The sequence below is a fragment of the Amphiura filiformis genome, chromosome 17 (assembly GCF_039555335.1).
Source record: "Amphiura filiformis chromosome 17, Afil_fr2py, whole genome shotgun sequence".
NCBI classification, from domain to species: Eukaryota; Metazoa; Echinodermata; class Ophiuroidea; order Amphilepidida; family Amphiuridae; genus Amphiura; species Amphiura filiformis.
The window spans coordinates 56990173-57002481 of record NC_092644.1 but is presented as its reverse complement, the minus strand read 5'-3'; the positions used below and the strand labels follow the sequence as shown (position 1 = coordinate 57002481).

The 12309-nt window shown below is 35.6% G+C and overlaps 1 protein-coding gene across 1 annotated transcript in view; it reads left to right on the top strand.

Moving 5' to 3' along the window:
* LOC140138021 (discoidin domain-containing receptor 2-like) overlaps positions 1–12309 on the top strand; it is a 177137-nt gene that overhangs the window by 64335 nt on the left and 100493 nt on the right. The window contains 1 exon segment of the mRNA XM_072159859.1: positions 9277–9337. The gene's annotated coding sequence lies outside the window, so the exon portion shown is untranslated.

Genomic DNA, 12309 nt, shown 5'->3' with positions numbered 1-12309 from the left:
GGGGCTTTTTTTTTTTTTTTTGGGAAAGAAGGAAAGAATAAAGAGAGAAAAGAAGGAAAGAAGTTGTTTGCTCTGGGCGGATTCGAACCCGAGACCCCTCGCATGCCAAGCACTCGGTCGGCGACACTTTGCCACGGGTCTTGGGCTTCGCTGGCCAGCGAAACCGTGCCTATATATCAGATAGGGCGATTGCGTCATCACACCACGTGGGATGCATGCACGAACAGCGCATATATCAAGTAGTATTTTGTAGTATTCAGGAGCGTTAGGGTTACATGTAAGTCAAAGACTACTGCAGGAGGGACCTTCAGCAAAATAGAGCCAACACATAGTTATACACAGCCAGAACTGTGTAAAAAGTTTGGGGCAACTTTCCTGTAGCATATGATATGGAATGCTTTGTCAAGCATTCCTTACAGTACACCTGTAATCCTGAAATGATTATTAGAGCAAAACTGAATTGTGCAAGAGACATTGGCAACCCGCAGCCATTTTGTATGATGTGAATCGCATTGTTGAGCACTCACATGCAAACAGCGATGCTGCTGGTGAGAGTCACTGCTGCAATTTCAGCTTGATATTAAAATGAGCAAGAGATACGGCGGCAACCCTCTCCTGAGTATAGATGACCAGACACTTAATAACATGAAACCCTATTGTCAAGCTCTTGAAGATGTGCAGCTTTGCTTAACAATATTATGATAAAGAGCTAAATCAGGTGTGTGTAAGAGACTATAACAGTCCTCCCCTGGCACATTACACGAAACTAAAAGCAGAGACGCAGACAGAATAGTGGTAGAGGACTTAAAAAAGCCAAATCAGGTATGTGTGCGTGTGTGTAAGAGGCTATGACAGCCCTCCCCTGGCACATTACATGAAACCATTGTCAAGTATAGCCAGACAGAGAGACACCTGCAGCAATGAAGTATGATTAAAGCCAATCCGCAATTCTGATTTCATCTCGCAATTATTGATTACGCTAACAACCACAGCCCACCATGTGCTATAGACAAAGCCAACCAAGGCAAATGTATTCATAAAATAGTCATTGAATCTTATCGCTACTGATTGCTGAGAATTCAGATTGTTTCATGTTTCATGTTTTGGTCTGTAATTGGCCTCTTTGCTGACATTTGTGTTTAAATCCATGCTTGCATAATACATGTGCTCAATATAGATGATTCTTTGTAAAACTTCTGGCGAGAGAATGTTTTTATGACCATATAAAACGAAAAATGTCTAGATGATTAAAGTTTGATTTGTAACTTATTTATTTATTAGAAATTAGATGTGCTCCAATTAACACATATGATGTATTTTATAATCGAACAGTAAAGGTAGATGATCCAAGATGGGACGGAAAGAGACATCAAAGTAGCCAGGGGGTTTCTTTCTTTCACTTTACACATGATATCATACATGATAGTTTTAAGACTCTTCATTATATTGCTTTCATCAATAAATGTTTGCAGCTTGCACAAAAAAGGCAAAAATCTGAATTTTGATGGATTTTAGGGTGCTCTGATTTCCCTTCTACCATGGTTTGAACAATGTTTTTGTGCTCATCATGCTTATATCAAGTCTGTGTTTTGTATGGTATCAAAATAACCAATGGTAGATTTGATTGGATAACCTATGGTGTATAGATACAACAAAACATTGACATTTGTCAGAGTGATTTCATCATGTTTCAATTGTACTTAAATAGTAATCATGTTGCACATGAAAACATGAGAACATCTGTCACTGTATTCATGATATTCAAGAACATTTCAATTTCAATGTTATCATGCTTATGTCCTTATTTGGTACTTTTAGTGCTGTAGATCCCATTTGTAAAATGCATGAAGCTTAAAGTGATTTTCATTGTGTGAAACATGGATTTATGGGGTACACTACAAGTGTTTTACTTTTCTTTATTTATAAGTTAAGTGTTTTTAAACTTTTCACTTGCTATTAAGTTTGTGATCGATATGTACGTAAAATTAACACAAAGTTGTTATAAAAGGTTCTTTTTAAAACAAAACAAAACTTTTACTCACTATTGACGGTTTCACCTATGATGGTCGGTAGGCATCATCAGAATGATGGTTGTAGATCGTTAAATTTCGGTTAGACTATCCAGACTGAAGAGGGCGTATTTATGAGCCAGAAGATGAGCAAGGATTTGTACGGAAATTTTGTTTAAAAGAAATCTTACATAATGTTTACCAACAAACCTGATGAATCTATTTCATGAATAACACAGTTGTATTTTGGAGGGCAAAAGGTGCTAAAACAAATGTACATACATGTATGTAATGCTAAATTCCCTACGTTTACATTGATCTCCCTCTCCCCCATGATCCATCACAGCATTAATCCCATGTTTTTACCCCATTTTCATTGTGATTTAAGACAGCAGATGCATCAAAGCAGTGTTGTAACTGTCTAGAGGAAGCAAAACAGATTTAACCTGTTGACTGTATCTATTTGTAATGACATATTTTAGGATGAGTTTTGCTAATTATTTTAGTATTAATTTAAGTATAGTTGTTAAGTTTTATTAGCACCATGTGCATCTGAAAATACAGAATTTTCACATGGACTCAATATTTCAAAATTTATTCACATTGGGGGAAAAACATTGCAAACGAAACTGAAATCACATGGAACATATTTCTATTAGGCAGCTCTAGGCAATAAGTGAAACATAATGATGAGCACATGTGTGGAATGAGTCAGCTCAAGTTGCAACAATTATCCATTTCATTGCAAATCCTTTTAAAATTTACTCTCGTATTTCGTCACAAATCACGATGTTGCGTGCTCAGATTTCCAACAAAACATGTTTCACAAATTGATAAGTTGATTTTGTGAAATGTCAGATTCATTGAACATTTGCTGATGATAATGTGTAGGGAAAATAGCCTCGAGGGTGGAAAATAATAGAAGCAAATTAGTGGCAAAGTTTCTTGAAAAAGTCAAGAAAAAAATGTTACTGCAAGCATAGCTACAGAAGAGATTAAGCCAGCAAATTTTGTATGTGTATTTTATTTGACATTTCATAAAAAATACAATTTACAGAAGCTGGCTGCAAATGATTAATTTTGACACATTGATAAGTATTACAAAAAGGTTGATAAATTGTATAATTTGAATGCAATTATTAGCATTGTAATGTGTGCACGACAAGTTGATTATGTAACCATGATGATTCTTTTTAGCAATCATGCCAACAGTGGGGGGTGCAAGGAATTGTTTTTTTGGTTTTGGGGGGGGGGGGCAAAATGAATTTCAGGGTGGCAAAAGCAATAAATTTTGTGCAAAATTGCTGCAAAAAGTGAATTTGTTTGTAATTTTGAGTTTTTTTTTGTAATTTTGAGAGAGGGAGGGGGCTACTTAGAGGGGCAAAAGTTCTGACTGGGGGCACCGGCATTTGCTCCCCATGCCTCCCCCCTGGTGGCACTGCCACTGCATGCTAAATCATACAGCTTGATCGTGTTATTAAAGGTGAGTGGGATAGCATACATGTAAGCCATATCTTTCCAGTTATAGACATTTTAATTAAAAAACTGCATTGTACTTTGTAATAAATACATTGATCTTATTTGAAATGAGTTAACCAATAGGAACCAAAGCAGCCAATAATCACATTTATAGTTCCATATATCTTGCAGTTCTTGAGTTAAGGACAATAATATACCACAACAAAGGTTTTGGGTATTTGCCCCCTCCCGAGAACAATCATGCACATGGGTTGGAAATGACACCCCTTACAACGTATATAAAGCCTTTGGTTCTTCTGTACAGAACTCACACTTATTTATTTTGTGTGTCAGCTTTATTTGTCTTAATATTTCAGTACAAACAATGCTAGGTCATGCTCGCTCCCCTCAGACCCATCTTAATATAGTAAAAGCAATATTTGATATAAAAATAGACTCTGAATGCACATGCTCATCACTGAAAGCTAAAGAAGGAACCGGTCAACTGCTAGCTTCTGTTGTAGATCATTTTAGAGCTCGGTTCAGTATCTTTGTCTCCATCTAGCATACAGGACAGACCATTTATCTTCTGTTTATCATTGGCATCTCCAGAATAATTAAAAACCTGTTCATTGATGATGTCAATAATTATTAACTTTAACTTTGCAATGATTGCTGCTTACTGTAAAATAACATGTAAAGAGGAATTTTATCTGATGCGGGAAAAACGAAATTTTGCAGGAGAAAATGTATGAAAATTTGTAAAATCTTGAATTTTCTATTGCAAAATAGAAATTTATGTGTATAGAAATTTCATGAACCCATCTTACCACAGATTCTGGTGATGATGTGACATGTGAAAGTCACAAAATGTACATATTGTGCTTATTTAATGTTTGGCAGTAATTTCATGGATTTCATAAGCACTTTGTAAAATTTTTGTTTGCTATGATTGAAAAATGTTTGCCAGTCAGTGTTGAATGAATTGTGGAAAAAATCTTGCCGCTGAAAGATGGGCTTCAATGAATGTTGCTGCAGAAAGTGATTGTTTCAGCATTTATCAGCTACGTGTAAAGTGTGTGGAATCATTTTGATGAATCATACCTGATTATGTTCAAATCTGGTCTAAAATAGGCCAACTGTAAAATTAAACATGTGCAGATGGCACTAGGTCTTAGGGAACAAACCAAAAGTTCGATGACATCCTAAAAACGACAGTTCATTCTTTAGCGGGAGGGGTCAAAAAGTCTGATTATGTTTGGTCAAAGTAGGTCTTTAAAGGGTTTGAATTTTCGATATTTCACACTTGTGTTTTAGGGAGGGGGGGGGGGGTCAGCATCCTAATCCAGGAAGAAGCTCATTCCAGGCAAATTTGGGGATTTATGTCATTATGTGAGAAGTGGAAATTTGGCTCTTCTTCCTGGGAAAGAATTTTTTTCTACCCCTGAGGCGAAATGAATATGGCCTATTGGTACTTCAGTTGACCTTGAAAAATTATTAGTCATAGCTTTTGGATGAAGATGTACTTTTTGTTCAGATTTTAGACTCATAACACCATGTATTGATATAGAATGCCATGCACGCAGTTGGGCGCAGCACTTCCACTAGTAGTTGTGTGTTGCGTATTAAATGTGTGACTAGCGTACGCGAGCGGCGATGCATGTGAATACTTAAGTAGATGGTTTAAGGCCTAAAATTTCCTGTCTATCAATACTTTCACTTGAAATACATTTGAGTATTTTGAGTGGATTGGATGGGAGGGAATAAGGCTGCATTTTCTTGGAACTTGATCACATTTATTCTGGAATAAAGGTATGGTGACACCATTTATATAAAAATTCCCTTTAAAAGGAAAGCCAGCCTCAATGTAGAAGAGGTCTTGTAATTAGTTTTGGTCAATGTGAAAGGCATTTTTAGGATCACGCTTACATCTACATGACAGTCCACCAAACCATCAACGATGAGAACATGCACACTGAAACAGCAGAAAACATTAATTCCTAATCTCATGTCAACTCTTTTAATTCATTACATGTACTCCAAATTGTTCTGGTCTGTTTGTTTTGTTGTTGTTGTTGTTGTTGTCGTTGGGTTTGTTTGTCTTTTCAGCTTTTTACCCACGATATCTCAATTTCCAATTTTGTAATACCAGAACTTACGAACTCAATATCTTCGCTTAGGAATGTCCGATTTCACTGCTTTCGATATATACACTGCCGGTTTGAGTTAACTTACATGTACATTTTATTTTAAAATAACTTAATTAATTCGCAATGTATAGTTTAAGCCTACTATATTATAATAGATAGTGGCCAGCACATTTATAAAGGACTGGTTACTCACTACAATCTTCACTCTTAAACTGTGTTTTTCTGAATGTGCTGATCATGTTGATTGCTAGTCGGAAACTCCTCTGAAGCTATGGACATGGCATCTTACATACTCCATTCTATAACAGTCTGCCTAGTGCCTTGTGTGTTTTCTCTTCAATCATTTTGTTGAATGTAATTTTATGAATCAAATAGTTATGTGTCATTTTATTTATAATAAAGAAGTTATTAAATTAATAAAGTAAGACAATTTATTTATCTATAAGTGCATGTCAAATGGGGTACATTGTTCAATACTATATGCATAAATTATGCCCATATTATAGCTAGGCCCTAAAAACTTTATTTTGCATCGGATTTTTCCCGTTGAAAAGACAAAACTGATGTTTATGATAGCAACCATTTCATCAATAACATTTTGAGTCATTTTTATCCATAAAACGACACAGGATATGATAGATAACTACTTTCACATCAATATGGTCCATATGATCACAGATTGTTGAGAATCTGTGATATGATCCGAGGATATGATGAAGATTTTGATTCTATAGATCTGTTATCAACATGATATCACGCTGTTCAGTGGTCAAGGAGTAAGGACCCCGGTCAAGGACACTGATATGACATCATAGGTGATGTCAGATTTTCTTCTGCTGACCATATGATGCTATATATATTAACTATTATTGTTACATTTAGGCCTTTAAACTTTTAAAGTCATAATTAATTAGTTCAAACATAACTTTGGTAATACTCACTCGTTTTCGTTCGTTGAAACGGCAAAACATACTTACTTTTCCTAACAAATCGAATTAAAATATTTAAAAAAATTTAACCACAAAAAGTAAAAAAAAAAATCATTCCAATACCACTAAAATATAATCTCTTGAGTAAACTGACCCCAAACCTGAAACAGGTACCAGCCCGAATGGGCTGGGCGAAAAGGATGAGTCCAGGGATCAACTTTAACTATATGTAGTTATGAAAGGCTAAATAATTACCCAGGGAGTTATGTAAGGCTAACTGAATTATCACACTGTGAATGAGGCTAAAAATCACCAGATATAATGAAATAACCTAATTTTCACTTTTAGCTCTCAGTTGGATGAATTCATTTCTGCCACCTCAGCACACAAATCTGGGTCACAAAATATGAGCCCAAAATACTCTCATTTCCAGTGGCACTGTTCACTGATCACCATTAACCTGTGGTTGTGCAGAATGATTGATTCAAGAACTGTGCCATTACAGATGAGTTTGTTTGAGATCATAGTGATCAGAAGTTCTCACTTTCAGCATGTTCAGTGTCCCAATTTCTTGATACTCCTCAATTGATGTACAAAGCATTGTTATTAGACCTTATTACTAGGTCAAATAAGGTCAGGTTTCCATGGTGAGAAATAAGGTCTATGATGGGTCAGGTTTCAAAACACTTTTCTTGTGAGGTCATAGGTGTCATCATATCCCCATTGGGAGTAGCAGAAACCTCCCAGCAAAACATGGGATTGTTTACTGGGTTACACCATCAAGTTCAAGGATCAAGTTGTGTATTATTGTGGAAAAGTAGGCTGCACAGTTTGATTGGGAGACAATCAAGATGTCTATTCATGATGTAGGCCTGGCCTAATATTATGCTTGTTTGGAATAAATTTTATTTAGGGATGGACTGATGAATCAAAGCTAAACTGTGATGGCCAACATAATAGAGCCTGACGTTCTTCGTTTTACAGAAATGTTTTTAAATATGAAAAGAATTGGATTTCTCTATAGTCGGTAAATTTTTATGGTTATGTTTAGAAAACAGAAAACAACACCGAATTTACAAAACGGAGAATTTTGGTCTCTAGCCTACGTCATATGCAATGCATTCAAACAAAGTTCATTTGTTGTTAAAACTTATCTTGAGATACGGTCACAAGAAGTGTTCAAATTCTATGAGTTGCACCTGTGACTGAACTATAAATGAATTATCTGTGCTCATCTGTGCTTTGCAACTTGCATGATGAAATGTGAATATTTTATGATAAATATGGTTTTGAAACTCCTCAGTGAAGGGATACTTTAGTGTGGTCAACTTAGCGTAACTTGTGAGCTCCTGTGAGTGATTGTATGCAAACTGCTTCATAGATCCAGGCTTATAGATCCTTTCCCAAGTAGATCCTCCTTCTGCACAGCAATTTTTTTGGATAATGTTCTCTGGATGACAACTACTCACCACAATGCATCATCACAGACAGTGGTGTAGAGCACAGATTGGGCTAAAACCTCCTCATCATGCTGCATTTAGAATATAGGGTCTGTATCAGCTTTGGTATTATTCGACCCTGTATTTTGTGATACATATGAACAGGATATGCCCTGGATCTCTTTATCATTCACTCTCACCATTTGCCAGAAGCATAGTAATAATCGGTGTACTTGTCAACATTGCATTAAAAAGAGGGTTGAAATTCTGTGTTTATAGACATGTTCCTTCATTCTGCAAGCATTGTTTGTTTTGTTATGACAGGGTGGTAACTCTGCTTCTTCAACAATTCCTGCTTGGAGCCAGGATCATAAAGCGTTTGTCAATCCTTTGAACTACGCGGCTGTGGTACCTGCTCAATTCTAAGCATTGACTTGAAGGCTTATAGTTTCTATGAATATTTATGCTGTGCCTGCCTCAGTGTAGTTTTGAAGATGATAATGTGTTTCTGGTGATATCGTATTCATTTCTGCCTCCTCAGCACACAAATATCGTATTTGGAAAGAGGATACACTAGTTTTCATACTTATACATTTAGTTGATGAATTAAGATTAAGGATTGATGGATATTGAAATAAACTATATGAAATACAGCATTATTCCAGCTTTCAGGTTGTGGTGAAAAGAAATAGTTATCACATCTTTTAAAATTTCTTTGTAACATTTTGATAACTAGGTTTAATATGAATTCATAAGTATTGAAATACAGCGTTATAACTATTCCAGCTTTCAGGTTGTGGTGAAAAGGAATAGTTGTCACATCTTTTAAAATTTCTTTGTAACATTTTGATAACTAGGTTTGATATGAATTCATAAATATTGATACTCGTCAAATTTCATAAAAAGGCAAGACCCAATTTTCTTTGTTGCCAGTACAGGTTTATAGCAGACATAAAATGGAACCAATAACACTGAGAGCTAGTCAGCCTGAGGAGAGTTGTGTATGAAGTCCCCTTGTGCATATCTTGTTGGGTTATATACAACTCTCTCTCATTTTCACATGCTATACATAGGTATAATGGGAGGGAAAGACGGGTGTTCTTGTTGTATTACTAAGTTGGTGGCACTTGTCTTGTGCATCTTCTCCCTGCGTTACATAATGTACTTTCCCTCAACAGAAATTAGGCCAATCTCCTTGTAGCTATAGATATTCAGAAGTGATTGCAAATTATTTACAGCTGTTACCTAACTCATTTCTTATTATCTGTTTTATTCTCATCTTATCCTGCAGGTTATCTGCACTGAATACTTCAAGCATCTGATCTAATTCAATACAGAAAGTGGAATACTGGGTAAGTTTACAAGCCAATGAATACAAATGCTGACTTCTGTGTCATGTGATCATGTATATCTACCTATACATGAGCTATCATTGCATTTGTAGTAGACTCTATGACTACTCATCTCACTTCTGTATTTTTGTTTAATTTCAATGTAGGATGAAATATGTAAGATGGTGTTAGAATTCTGTGTACTTTGATTTACTTCTATTCTATCTGGGAAAAATGTTGTGCACTTGAGAGCGAAAGGGGGACAAAAGGGGCAAAAAGTGATTTTGGGTATCCATCACATCCAACTTCGTATGATCTATGAATAAAATGCTAGCAACCACAAAGCATACATGTTGGGAGAAAAAAAGAGGTCTTGATGTCAAGATTTGTTCGCGAGCCCCCCTTTCTCCAAACATGTTATTTAGATGCTGGGGTGGATTCATAGTTCATGTGATCTATGGACGATGTAATCCTTACTGCTTGCAGGCTCTATCACCAGACACCAGCTGGTAGTTGGAACCAAGTACTGGGGCCACGATGCAATCGGAAGATCATTGATACGATAAAGGAACTATTGGGTACTCTGTATATTAAAGCAGGAAAATGCTGTCCCCATTTTACTCTTTGTCTTAAACTATTGCAGCAACAACATTTGTGAATTTTGTCATTCTACCATTTATAGATTCTATAATTAATGAAAATATATGCTGCAATAAAACTGCTCGTGCACCAAATTTACTTGTTTGACTACATTTCTGCACATAGAAATTCTTGTCTTTGATGTAGGTCATCTGTATAGATACTATTGGAAAATTTATATATTCCCGGAAGTGGAAGTCAAGCTAAAAAGTGGTCATCTTGGCAACTTTGGCATGTTAGTGGCTTAGATATTAATGTTAGCTTCAGTCATTATGTCCCAAGATCGTTTTGTGCATTAGACTATGAGTCTGCCATATAATTCCAAGTCTCATTTTAGTATCATTAGAAATGCCCCATTACAATGTTAAACTGGCTCCACCATGGTAACGCTTCAATTTTCATTCATGATGATGATGACATGAAATGTTGTGGTTCAAGATAATAAATATTATCAAAGCGAAAACATTCTACTTGGTGTAAATGAGAACAGCAAATTTACTACCTGACATTCTCTATTGCCTTTATTAATATAATGATTGATGGTGACATGTAGAAATAAACCAAATTCAAGTGCAATGTATTTCTGATCATCATATAAATTTGCTTGTAATTTATGGAGAGTATAGGCATTTCTAGGTAGAATGAGTCATGTGTTCTATTTTGACCCTGACAATGAATGTATCCATAGATACAATGAGCTAAAACATTCTCATCTTCCATTGCATCGTTCAATAACCTACATTCATATGTTACATAATCAAACCTGAACTTGTGTTGTGGAGAATGATTGTTGACACACAGGAAATGCAAGTTCCTTTTATAAGCATGTTATACTATTTGGGTTTTGGAACTGTGTCTTTTGGTATTGTCATGTCTAGGAGTCTTGCACAAAAAAGGACATAATCTTTGCAAAGACATGAACTATTCTGTATGTGAATATAACAATGTATGCAGATGTCACTCTCAACCTCCTGCTTTCTCTGCATTGTCATATAGGGGATAATTTACCTGGATAAAAAGAGAAATGTTATCATAATATTGTGTGCCCATGGCATGGTAGTGTAATGATGGATGTTAATGGAAGAATATTGAGTGCAAGCACTTCAAAGAAGTGATACCTGATAACACTGCATTTTCAAAAAAAGTATTTATCATTCATGAATATTGTGAGATGGGTTGGTCTGCCAAATTGCTATAAAATGTTGAACAGTTTATCTTCAATTTCCTCCATTTTAGTGCTTAGGAATTCAAGAGAACTTGCACAGAATGGGTAAAATGTATATGGAAATATTATTACCCATTCAAAAATTTAGAAAAATAGATTGAATCCAAATACTTGAAAATACACATTTTGATATATTCATTTGCTAGAACTCTTTGGTATCAAATGCCTGCAAAAGTGTTGAACAACATGAGGAGATTGACAAGTTCTGGCATTTAAGTCCCCTGCCTCATTTACTTGCATTGGGTCATGTGTGACAATGTTATGAGTAAATTGACAAATTATGACCTTTCAGTCACCTGCCTCATTTACCTGCATTGGGTCATAAACAATGTTGTGAGTAGATCACAAATTATTACCTGTCATCTGTACCTGCATTGGGTCATGGATAATGTTATGAGTAGGTCACAAATTATGACGTTTCATTCACCCGCCTCATTTATCTGCATTTGGTCATGTTTGACAAATTTCTTGCTGCTATGGCATTTCAGTATTCTTGGTGAAAAAATGGCATAAAAAAGATAAGCCAATGGGTGGGGACATGGGGGAAAATGCCTCCCCGCATGTCAGAATTCTTTCCCTCTGTTGCCCCCCAGTAGAAACCCAAAATTACAAACATTTTCACTTTTTTGAAGCAATTTTCAACAAAATTTTCCCCCGCCTTGAAATTCACTTTTCCCCCGAAAAAAATCCTGGCGCTGCCACTGGATGAATCTATTCACCAAAACATATAAATTTAATTTGATCATAATTTCACAAACCTGATGATTCTATTCACCCAATGGATGTTTACACTGTTCGATGTTTAGAACTATTTCATAATTTAAGATGAGGTGCAGCAGATATGCCATCATTGCCGTCATCATCATCCTTGCATAAATAATGATTTGTGATATTATGCAATATGAGAGTAATAGAAATGTCAAGAATTATTTTGATTCATTTTCATTAAATATATTAAATATATTGGATATGAAAATTGAGTCAAATATTGCTCTCTCGTTCTTTCCTTTTCAGGTAAAGGTATGAATGATTAGCTGACAAAACTAATCTATAGTTGAAGATCATCCAGGGCAGCCTTAGCATTGAATGAATATATTGCTTTTTCATTATTTATTCAATCAATCAGACA